This window comes from Rhea pennata, unplaced genomic scaffold (assembly GCF_028389875.1).
Source record: "Rhea pennata isolate bPtePen1 unplaced genomic scaffold, bPtePen1.pri scaffold_26, whole genome shotgun sequence".
NCBI lineage: Eukaryota > Metazoa > Chordata > Aves > Rheiformes > Rheidae > Rhea > Rhea pennata.
In genome coordinates this window covers 4,299,958-4,311,732 of record NW_026907677.1, presented here as the reverse complement: position 1 = coordinate 4,311,732, position 11,775 = coordinate 4,299,958, and the positions used below count along the sequence as shown (strand labels likewise).

General features: G+C 56.1%; 1 non-coding gene across 1 annotated transcript; it reads right to left on the bottom strand.

Annotated features, from left to right (window-relative positions):
- Positions 1-7,435: 7,435 nt before the first annotated feature.
- On the bottom strand, positions 7,436-7,507 carry TRNAA-UGC (transfer RNA alanine (anticodon UGC)). Its single transcript has one exon. It is a non-coding gene; the product is annotated as a tRNA-Ala (tRNA).
- Between the last annotated feature and the right edge of the window lie 4,268 nt (positions 7,508-11,775).

The window sequence follows — 11,775 nt, the reverse complement described above, 5'->3', positions numbered from 1 at the left end:
AGAAACGGCAAAGAGGACTGCTGGCATCTGTGCTTTCCCAGGGTGCAAAGGGCATTTCTCATCCTCTCTCCTGCCGCTTGGCTTGAGCCTTCCCGGCAGCGCTCTTACGCCCCGAAGCTCATAGGGGCAGGTCTCAAAATCCCAGTTTGGATCTCACCAATGAGCTCAATAATCACAGAACTAAAGGGAAACTGCCCATGGCCTCTCCCTGAAAGGCCCAGCAGGTACCTTCCCACGGGAAAAAGGGCCAAAGAGGGGCTTCTGAGGTGCTTCCTGAGAATGCCGGAGGGACAAATGCCCTCCAGAACTAGCGGGTGACCTGCACCTTTTCAAGCAAGGCCCAGATGTGGTTGGTCACTGGCCAAGTGAACACGCAGGCAGGGATCTCTCCTACCCACTGCCCATAGGACTACGCTTTTCCACACGTCCCCGTGGCACAAGCAGGACCTCAGGCTGTAGCACGCACCTCTCCTGGCCACCTCTGGATTTTCTTCACCAGTTTCTCCGGTGGGGGCATGGCTTCAGCACTGCCCTTTGTCCTGCCTTGCACCACCTTCCTGGAGCAGCTGCCTGCGATGGCCGGGAGCCCCCTGAAAAGACACTTGTGGGCAGGTGCTGGGAGCACAGGGGCACTTGGGTCTCCGTCCTGCACTCACCGGCTGGGCACCTGCCTCTGCGGCACAAGGCCCTTCTGCCAGAGAAGGAGATGGGTTCCGCTGACTGTGTTCACACCCACAGGGACAGAGACCACCCCCAGCTGAAATGCCCGGGGCTGCAGGATGTGCCCTCGGGAACGCTCTGCGTGCCCAGACACGGGCTCGCTCTGGATGCAGCCCGGAGAGGAGCAGCCTTCTCTACCAAGACAGGCTCCAAGAGACACCCTTACCCCATCCTGCCAAATGTATTACAAATGGCCTGGCGGTCCCCAGTGCCCTGTGCTTAGGCATGGAGAACAGATTGTTCCTGGAGACGCAGGGTCAAAGAAGGAGAAAGTGGTCAGGGCTGTCAAGGCATTCTCGCCATCGAGGGCTCAGGAGTCCCCGGGGCATGTGATAAAGGACATTCAGAGCTGCTGTGAACCTTGTGTGCAGAGGAAACATCTCCCCCAGACACGCACTAGGCTACAGGCTCACCCTCACCCACTCCTCCATGGCTCTCACCTGCCAGCAGGCGCTTTGTCCTCTGCTTTCTTCCCTTTCCCCTTCTGCTTCGTGGGAGCTGTTATTTTGGCTGGAGGATGCCTCGCTCTGAGGGGGAGGTGCTTGGCAGGAAGATTTCCTGTAAGCAGGAGAGAAGAAAACACTTCAGGACAGCATTGAGGAGGCCTTTGGAATGGGAAGGCTCTTCAGATGTGCTCCAGCCTGTGATAACAGTGTGAGGCCTCAAGATGACTCCTTCTAGGCCTTCTTTCCTAGGTGGTCTTTGGCCCTTCCGCACACTGGCTTCTCTCTGCCTTGTTTTTCCCAACCTACTCTCAGGGGCTTTTCTCATTCAATGACAACTCACTGGTCCCATGAAATAGCTCAGCCTCTCTGTGACCTGCAGCTCCCGGCACAATTTAGGATTCACATTGCACAAGGACAGTGCTAACTTTTGCCTCCCTTCTGCACCAACACCTCCAGCGCAAGAACACTTTGCAGTGCACCCCAGAGCACTGAGTGCCGTGGCAAAGGGGGAAAGTTTATCTGGGAGGCATCAGCTGCAGCTGGGAGTGTTGGGCTGCCGGGAGGTCGTGTTCCCTCAGGAATCACTCCAGATGTCCCGTACTGGGAACGCAGCGTCACCTCCGGTGCCTGATGCTACCTGAGCCATGGCACTGTCGCCTTGCCTCCACTGCCTGGCCAAAGAGGACGGAAGCAGAAGGCACAAACCCCTGCCAGGATCCAGCTTTCCCATTACCTTTCTTGGCCCTGGTGTCCTCTTTTGCCTTCTCCTCTTCCTGCGGGGGCTTTGCAGGTGCCACAGGGGGCTTTCTAGATGGACTGTCAGCATTGTACCTGGAAAGAGGAAAAAGATGCCAGTCTAAAGGGAGGGCACCACACTTCCTTTGCACCTTGTGTCCATAATGGGGACAGAGGGGCATTAGGGAGCTACCAAGAAGCCCCTCTTTGTCCAAAGCACAATAGGCAGAACATGCCAGATGCTGGAGGAGTGTATCAGCAAGCTGAGAGACATTGTGAACACCTCCAGCATCTGCAGGGGCAGGAGCTTCCTTCTCTGCCTCTTGCAGAGCTTCCCTAGCCTTCCTGTGAGAAGGGGTGCTTGGCAGCACCAGTTCTAATGCCCCTCTCACCCACCGTATCACCTGCAGGCTCTCCAAATCTCATCTCCGTGCCTCTGCAAAAAGGAACCACCATCTCCCAGACAACTAATGGGACAAAACACTGAGCAGGATGGGAGCCAGCACAAAGCTCTCCACAACCCCACTGCGCACAGGCTTCGCTTTGCCCTAGACAGGCCTCCCCACAGATGACATTTGACTCAAGACAACATGTTCAGCACACATTTGATTCATGCATGTCTCACAGAAGACAAGAAAACATCCTGAGCCAGTGACCAGCAGGAACCTGCACTTTGATCCACACTGGAAAGTATTCCTCTCCAATGACTTCCTGAGCAGCTTTCACAAGCACTGGCAACACAGGGCTACCAGACGAGTCCCGAGAAGCTGCTGGCTTCGCCAGCCGGGGCTAAGAAGTGAATGTACTCACTCAGGAAAGACAATGACACGACCAGAACGGGTCTGCAAAGCAGCAGTTTCGGAGCCTGAGAGGACTGAATCCCTCATCTCTGGCATCTGCAAAGGGGAGAGACACACGAGAGATGATGCCAAGACAGTTGTCTCAGGGCGCACAAGGGCAGCACACTTTCCCACTGCTCAGAGAAGCAGCTGCCTCTGAAACACGGAATTTCTCTGTGCCTCTCCGCAGCCCCTCAGTTGTGCAGCAGAGCAGCTTACAGGAAATGGAGGAGAAAGGGTGAGAAGACTGCCAGGCTTTTTGCAAGGCTGAGAATCGAGAGATGCAGTCAGGAGACCAGGTCCTGCCTAGTGCAGAGGTCTGGCCTGCAGCCGGCTTGCATCTCTGCCTTAACCCATGAGAGGAGGCTCAGCTCAGCCTCCTTTCACATCTCAGCCTTCCTGCTGCACCTGAAGGACCACGCTGAAGGACGGGGCTGCACTAGAGACCTGGCCAAGGCCACTGGGCTCCAACGACTCTCTCTGCGACATGCTGCAGCCATCACTAGCAGCGTGCAAATGCTCACATTTGGACAGAAAGACGCCCTTCATGGTGGCGAGACTCCAGGGCCCTGGCAAAAGCTGCTCAGCACAACTAGACCAGCACAGCAAGAGCAGCAAGAGGGCTCTGGTCGCACAGGGGCCTTGGTCTGCCTAAGCCTCTGCTTCGTGTCCAGAGAGTGGGGCGAGCAATGATTCCTGCAAAAACAAACCTACTTGGAGACAGAGGTAGAAATGCCAAAGAGCAAGAGGACCAGGGGGATCCAATATTCTGAGCAGCTGCCCCATGGGAGAGATGAAAGACACTCAGGCCCTCCAGCTGCAAACGGAGAGCACTGAGGTCAGCAGAGGTTTCACGGAGCTGCTTCACATGCCCGCTGGCCCAGGCAAGGGGAGGAGGGATCACTCCCTTGCCCTCACTCCACCCTAGGGCAAAAATGTCCCATGGAGGCATCAGGCCGAGCTCCCAAAGGGACACGCAGAAATAGTGTCACCCAGCATCAGGGGAAAGTGCTGAACTCGCTGCCTTACTGTCCCAGACACAGTCCAGGGAGACATGGGTTCAGATGTGGTCCTGACACAAAGCAGCACTAAACCATGGCTTTCTGTCAGGAGGGAAGTCTCTGTGGAAAAAGCACACAGGACCGGCCCTTTTCTGGGACTTTTCCCTTGAGCACATGAAAATGAGCTCTGGGACTGGATGATTTTTTGGGGCAGAGCCAGCACAGCTATTCCCAGGGCCGTCCTTGTTGCCAAGTCCTCTGGACGCTCAAGACCGGCTGTCCCGGGAGCTGGCATTACTCTCAGCTGGGATTCTCCATGCACCTGGATAGGTCACAGCAGGCTGACAGCATTGCATTCACTGGTGCTTTCCAGAGGACGACAGGTAGTGCTGGAGGAACGGGGAACTCACCGCGATAAGAGCTTCCAGCAGCTGCTCTGTCCCACTGAGCCTCTTCAGAAAGTCTCTGCAAAACCTCATTTTCACAGCTGCTCCTTGAATTACAAGCGTGCCAAGGCCCTTCAGCACAAGGGCCACGTTCTTCCCGCTCTGCAGGCAGCGGGAGAAAAGCCGCATGGTCTCTTCTATGCACGCCTCCACTGTCTTCCGAGGAACAGAGAGGGCCGAGGCTATGTGAGCGTACTTGAGGGGCTCGGAGAGCTTATGACCTGGGAAGCAGCAGAAGGGGAACGCAGTCAGTAGCAGAGAAGCAGCAGCCCCAAGACATCTGGCTTGTGGACAGTTGTGAAAGCAAGTCTGGGAGAGAGGGAGTGTGACTGTAATGTGCATGATGTTGTCCTGGTGCTTTAAAACCCCCTGAAGCTGTTCTCCACAGCTGCTGAAGGAATTCTAGCTTCCTAACAGTCACTGCTGCCCAGCAGTTAGGCACACCCCAAGGATGTCCCCAGGGGAAGCAAGCGGTTCAGCCTCTCCTCTTACCAGGAGCATAGGCCATGTCATAGGCGAGGCCGGGAAGCTCTGCAATACTCCGCGACAGATGGAACACGGGCCTGCGAACAGTGAGAAGAGCATGCTTCCCACCACCGACTTGTTCGGTTACTACGTCAAATGTGCCAAGGCGAATAACTCGGACTCCCTGCAAACAGGAAGGAAGAGAAGAACGATGAGACTGGCAGCTGGACAGGCCGGGCACTTGTCAGGGCGTGGGGATGGTGCTCGGTGCCCTGCTCCATCCTGCTGTACAAAGGGGACAGACAAAGCGCTGGACAAAGCTTTGGAGAAACCTTGGGGCCCTTCTTTGGAAGACCTTTCCAGATGCTTTCATCCCCCTCCTCTTCACCCTCTCAACTCTGCCAGTCAAAGCAGAGAAGTCATCCCACAGACACACAAGCTCCAGGAGAAGGCTTCCCGGGGCAGGCCCCGCAAGGCACACCCACCTGGTTCAGCATCAGCTGCCGCACAATGTAGTCAGACACCTCTTCCCAGACAGCAAGCTGCTCTGGAAGAGAAGGGAAAGACCCGTCATGCTCTGGGGGCAGCTCTCAGCTGCTCCGTACCTGCCTCAGCCAGAGGATGAGCAGTGCGAGCGTCCTCCAAGAGCACCCCCTCCCCAAACAGGCCCCATTCCCTACAGGGGCTGAGGTGGGCACTGCCTCCAGGCGATACCCTGCCAGACCTGGGGGGGATCCCTGCTAGACCTGAGGAGGATCTCCGGAAGGCCTTACCCCAGGTGGGGAGTGCTGGCACCCCCTGTCCACGCCGTTTCCCATGGCCAGCGTCCCAGAGCTCCATCCTGGTCCTGCGTGCTCTGGGTCACCCCTGCAGTGGCAGGTGATGAGGAAGCAGCTCCTCTCCTCTTCCTCCTCCTCCTGCACACTTCTGTACAACCCCACACTGCCCTGACCTCTGCTCCCTGGCTCCTGCTCAGGCTCGGCAGCTCTTGGCAGCAGAGAGGTGCCGAGAGCAGCCCCAGCGCCTGCGCTAGACCAGCCTCACTGGGACATGTGGGGAGAGGCCGGGTCTGGGTGGGGGACGGCAACTGTGGCTGTGACACAGGATGTCTCCTGTGACCACAGCCCGTGTCACAGAGAGGCACGGCCCCCATCACCCCCAGGGCCCTGGCCAGGGCTGGCCCTGCAGCAGGATGGGGCTGAACGGGGCACTCAGGGTGTTTGCTTTGGAGTCCTCCTTTGCTTCAAAAGGTTTCCGTCGCAGCCCTGCGCTGTGCCGCAGCAGCACCTGGCACCCAGGAGCACCCACAGCCCTCCCAGCTGTCACTGCCCACAGCCAGGAGCACAGCTTGGGTGGCTCCTCCCTGTCCCCTCTGCACCAGGACCTCCTCTAGTACAGTGCCAATCATCTGCCCCACTTGCCCCCCACTCTCTGGGTCCTCCTAAAACATCTATTGATCTTGCAAAATGAAAGCCAGGAAGAGAAAGGGCCAGGAGGGGTGGACTGAGACGAGAAGGGGCCGCAAAGACCTGGACCAAACCCTGCTGTTACTGCACTGGCCAGGGACCCAAAGAGGGTCGCAGGCATCTATGGCTGCCCCACTCCATCATTACATCTGCCCTACCAGAACTTATGGTTCTGGTAGGTTGTCCAGGACCAGACTCAGGGGTGGGGGGCACTGAGGCAATCAGAAAATCGCAGAATCAGAGAATGTTAGGGGAGACTCCACAACCTCCCTGGGCATCTTCTTCCAGTGCTTGGTCACTCAAGAAAGAAGTTTTCCCTCACACACAGGTGGAACTTCCTGTGTTTCAGCTGGTGCGCACCGCCTCTTGTCCTGCTGCTTGGCACCACTGAAAAGAGTGTGACCCTCATCCTCTTGACACCCTCCCTTCTGGTACTTGTACACGTTGATAAGATCCCCTCTCAATCGTCCCTTCTGCAGGCTGCCACTGCCCTTCTTGGCCACAAGAGCACATTGCTGTCTCATGGTCAACTTAGTGTCCACCAGCACTCCCAGGTCCTTCTCCGCAGAGCTGCTCTCCAGCAGCTCAGCCTCCAGCTTGCACTGGTGCATGGGGTTATACCTCCCCACGTGCAGGACCGTGCACTTGCCCTTGTTGAACTTCATGAGGTTCCACTCCCCCCACCTCTCCAGCCTCTCCAGGTCTCTCAAATGGCAGCACAGTCTTCTGATGCATCAGCTGCTCCTCCCAGTTTATTATCGTCGGCACACTTGCTGAGGAGGCACTTTGTACCTTCGTCCAGGTCCCTGGCGACTAAGTTGAAGAAGAGTGGCCCCAGTACGGAGCCCTGGAGGGACATCACTGGCCTCCAACTAGACTCTGCACTGCTGATGACAACCCCCTGAGCTCTGCCGTTCAGTCACTTCTCAAGCCACCTCACTGGCCGCTCATCTAGCCCACACTTCTTGCCTATGAGGATGCTATGGGAGACAGTGTTTAAAAGCTTACTGAAGTCAAGGGAGACAACCTCCACTGCTCTCCCGCTCTCTCCCCAGCCACTCGTTCCATCATGGAAGGCTAGGGGTGGATGAACAGTGAGTCCAGAGCTTATGGGTGAGGATGACTAGGCAGGCTAACATGGCAGACACTGCTGTAGGTGTTTACAACAAGCCACCAGCTCAGGAAGAGGAAGTTGATGAGGCTTTTGATGGACGGCAGGAAGCAGCCTCCCAATCAGAGACCCAGGCTCACCCAGGGGACTTCCACCACCCTTATATCTGCTGGGAAGACAACACAGCGAGGCACAAAAGTCCTTGGTGGAGATGCTGGGGACTGAACCCAGGACCTCCTGCATGCAAAGCAGGCGCTCTTCCACTGAGCTACATCCCCTTACACATGGCATATGTCGTTGGGGGCTGATCTTTAGGGTGCCCTCTCCTCCCATGCCATGTCCCTGACAAGCACAGCACCCTTGTGCCCTGCTGCCCTCAGACCCTCCCCAGAAAACTCCATTCAGACCCTCCTGCCAGGCCGCGGGGGAAGCTGGCCTTGCCTCTGCCCTGGGACTGCTCCTGCACAGGACCACCCCACAGAGCGCTGCCCCTGCAGCATCTCTGCAGCTAATTGGGTCAGGAGGAGAGTGTTACTGCAGGCACTGCTGCCAGGCTCTGGCCCTGCCAGGGGAGGCTCGATGGAGAGGGGCAAGCCCCTTCCCTGAGTCACCTCTGCCAGCGCAGGCAGCACTCCTGTGTGCGTCACCTGTGTCCGCGAGGGCAGCAGCAGGAGGGAGTGGTGTGAGGGAAATGCCCTCCCCAGGGGGATGTGCCCACAGCTCCGATTGCCCCCAGGGTGTGGGGTGGAGGGAGCAGGGGAGCAGGCAGAGCTGGTGCTGAGCAGGGAGCTGCCCAGAGCCCCTCAGCCAGGCTCCAGGCCTCCCCCTGCACCACGCTGTCCACCAGCACCCGGCCATGGGCAAAGGGCAGCATCCCCCTGCCTGGGGCTGGGTATGGGGTTGCGCTCAGGGACATTCCCATTCTTGCAGCACCAGGACAGTGCTGACACTGGAGTCCCCGGCACAGCCCCAGGTGGGGGGTTTCTGTGGGCCAACTGGCAGTGCATTTGGCTGTAAACAGAAAGGTTGTTGGTGGAACCCACCCAGAGACAGTGGAACAGGGAACCGAGCCTGGGGTTGCTGATTTGATTCCAAATGGAATTACAGTATAATGTCCTTGCAATACCTCTTGTAATACCTCTGCAGGAAAGCAAAATTGGACCCCCACGGGAACACCGGCGCTCTGTTGGAATGATGCTGTGGAAACCCTCCAAGAGCCAACAAGACTCAAGGACAAGGGAGAGAGGATCTTGGAAAACAGTATTGCAAAGGACAACCGGCTCCAGCCAAATAACCGTGAGGAAACCACAACACTTTGAAGAACGTCAGGAACAGAGAGGACAAAAACAGCAGAATAACCCAGAGGAACTTACAAGTTCATTAGGGCCTATTAACCTAGTAAAGTGCACCCCTCAAAATGAATAATGAGATGGTAATGACATGATAATGATGTTACCACCTTCTTCTCTGCTTCCTATGCTAATTAACATGGATGTTAAAGCACAAGCACAGAGCAAGAATGTGATGTGATAAAACTGTAACCAACAGAAAAATCTGTATAAAGTACTTCCTGAAAAGTGTTTATAGATAAAGAATGAGAAAGGGAAAAGGTGTGCTAGCTTTGTGGATCTACCACCAAGCACCCATCCCTGTGCAGAAATGAACAAGTATTTCGATCCTGCGCGTCTATTGGTTAGTTGCACACTCGGTAAAAGAACCCAGTTTGGAGACAACACTGATACAGCCCCAAACAAGCCACCATGCCTCTGGGTCAACATGCCCTGTCTGTGCTCCTTTTCCCACGGAACAGTCTGGCTCGCTTCCATCCCCTACCTCCTCAAAATCTGCTGCATTTTCGCATGCAGTAGGTGTGCTCTGACACTTTGTTTCTGTGTACGATCTGGTCGACACAGTTTTCAGTTTACAGCCTGTTTGCATGTGTTCATACATGTCTGTCTGCATGGATACATAGTTATTAGTTACATGGCAGCCTATTCCACCCGGGTCTGTATTCTCTTCCAAACTTCCTTTTCACCAGCACCCGGCAAGCCCAGAGGACAGCACCAGCTATCATTTAGGTTCCACATTGCCAGGTATGCTGGGAGGCTGCTGGAGACTCCCTGGGAGCTCCATTTACAACAGTCTTACAGATAGTCCAGCACATGCACCAGGTTTTTGGCTTGTGCATTCAGATGAGTGAGGACATATATTATTCAGTTTCATTTCATTTGCCCTTTCCAGGTTCCTTTGCACTTCTGTGCCCTTCAAGCACCCGACTGCTGTGCTTTCCCCAACAAACTGGATACTAGTATCACAAGGACACAACACCTGAATCTCTGAAGAGCTGCTTCTGTAGAACTGAAAACATTTATGGCTGCTGAGTCAAGACACTCACTTGGAGGCAGCCTTCCCCCACCTCCTGCACACACCGACTTAGTAGACAGATGTGTATCTTTGCCTAGAGGAATAAATCTGGTAATTTCAACGGAGTTTTTTATAGCCTGAGCCCCTCAGCTCCATGTGTCAACAACCCCCAACCTGCCACCATGACAAGAGGAAAAAAAAAAGAAAGAAAGAAAGAAAAAGAGCTCCAGTGCTGTGTTTCAGGAGCTGGGCTAGCTTATCACCACACACATTTCCTCTCCCTGAGCCCTGAATCTTGGTGCTGCACTCCAGAGGCAGACTCTAGCACCTTAACTGCCTTTTGCCATCCTGATCCTGGCACACCAGAAGGAAATGAAACCCTTGAGGTGGAAGGCTCAGAGAATTGATGTAATTCCATGAATTCTTTGCAGTAAGAGGGAACCTAATGTCCTGCATGGAAGACAAAAGTTTCTTTTCCCTTCTTATTCTCCATTTCCTGCTTTTTTGCCATAGTGAGACAGCAGAAAATCTTGCTCTTCCAGCAGGGTTCCCTACTTCTACATGCCTGCTTTCTGCACCTTTTCCACACCCTCTGTCTTCCCTGTCTACATCCTCACACACACCCCAGTTCCTCTCCTTTCCTCCAGCAGCATGCTAAGACTGAGAAAGACTAAGTGGGGATGGAAAAAATAAAATAAAATAACAAGATGCAAGCATGAACAGCAGCAGGATGGCAAAGCAGGTGGTATATGAAAATGTTTGCAAACCATGTCAGACACCCAGAACAACTTGTGTCCTTCCAAATCTGCAAAGTGGAAATGATCTACCAAGTGAAGCAATTCTGAATGCTTGTGGAATTTGGTACCTCTGGTTCTGCATGTTGCCAGGGACACCTGGCTGCAAGAAGCACTTGGAAGAGGGCCAAGCATTGCAAGAGGCAGCCTCAGCTGGACCTGAGCCCTGGCAGGAGCAGAAGGAGGTAAGGTAGGTGTCTTGATGATGCTCTGCTTCTTCTGCTAGCCAGGCTGGCTGGGCAGAGGCTTTGTTGGTGTGGGGCAAGAGATGGGCAGTGGCAGCTGCCTTGGGCACCTCCAGGCATGTGCCTGCAGGCTGCCAGGCCGAGCATGCAGCCAGCCTGCTGGCAGGCAGAAACCTCCTGCTCTTTGCCAGTGCTTCTCACCTGCTTCTCGGAAGCTCCATGCAGTCAGGCAGAGGCTTTCAAGGCCACCGTCATAGCTCAGCTCTACACCTTTGCAAGGGCATGTGCAGAAGCTCATGAGCCCTATGCATCGGGCAGCCAAGGCAGCCTGTGCCTCTGGTGGGAGCAAGCTGGGGTCCTTGCTGCTGGGGTGGGTGGAAGGGAAAGGAGCCACAAGCCTGCACAAGAGCCCGAGACTCCAAAGCTGATGGAGAGAGCAGCAGGCTTGCAAGGGAGCTCAGAAAGTGCCTTCCCCAACTCCCTGCCCACCCACAGCACCAGCAGCAACGGGGTCTGTTCTCCACCGCCCCAGGCACCTGCCAAGACGCAGATGCCCCGCGACACTGCCCCACTGCCAGGAGGCATCTCTGGAGCAGAACTGAATGCACAGGGCTGCGATGGGGCTGTGGGTTAACACTCTCCTGAGGACACGTCACCTTCAGACCTTCGACTGCCTCTGCGGAGGTGTCTTGAGGGGCTCAAGTGCCCTCCAGCAGGGCACAGCTCTCCCACAGCTGATTTGCTGCAATACCCGAGAGCCTGGCTCCGGCCATGGTCGTCAGGAGGCTCTGCACATCCTGCTCCTCCTGGTGCCCACAGCCGGGCTGGGCTCAGAGTGCAGCTGGGGACCTGCCCAGGGAAAGCGGGGCTGTCAGCAGGGGCACCGGGACGCTGGCTGCCTCCTGCCTCCAGCCTGGAGCCCCCACAAGCCCTGCTGCACCCGCGGCGTCTCCTCACAGCTGGGACGGTGCTAAGAAACGGTGACTGCAGCTGGCACCGAGCCGTGGGGCCACCAGGAGAAGGGGCGCAAGAGCCGGGGCCTCCCAGGGGCCAGAGGTGGCCCAGGCTGGGCCGGGCCTTCCCCAGCCGCTGCTGCCACACAGCCGGGCCGTGGCGGCTCTGGCTGCCCCCGTGCACACGGCTACTCGCTCTGCCCAGCCCGCGGCCCTTGGACCCGGTGCGGCAGCTCCCGGTGCTGTGGCT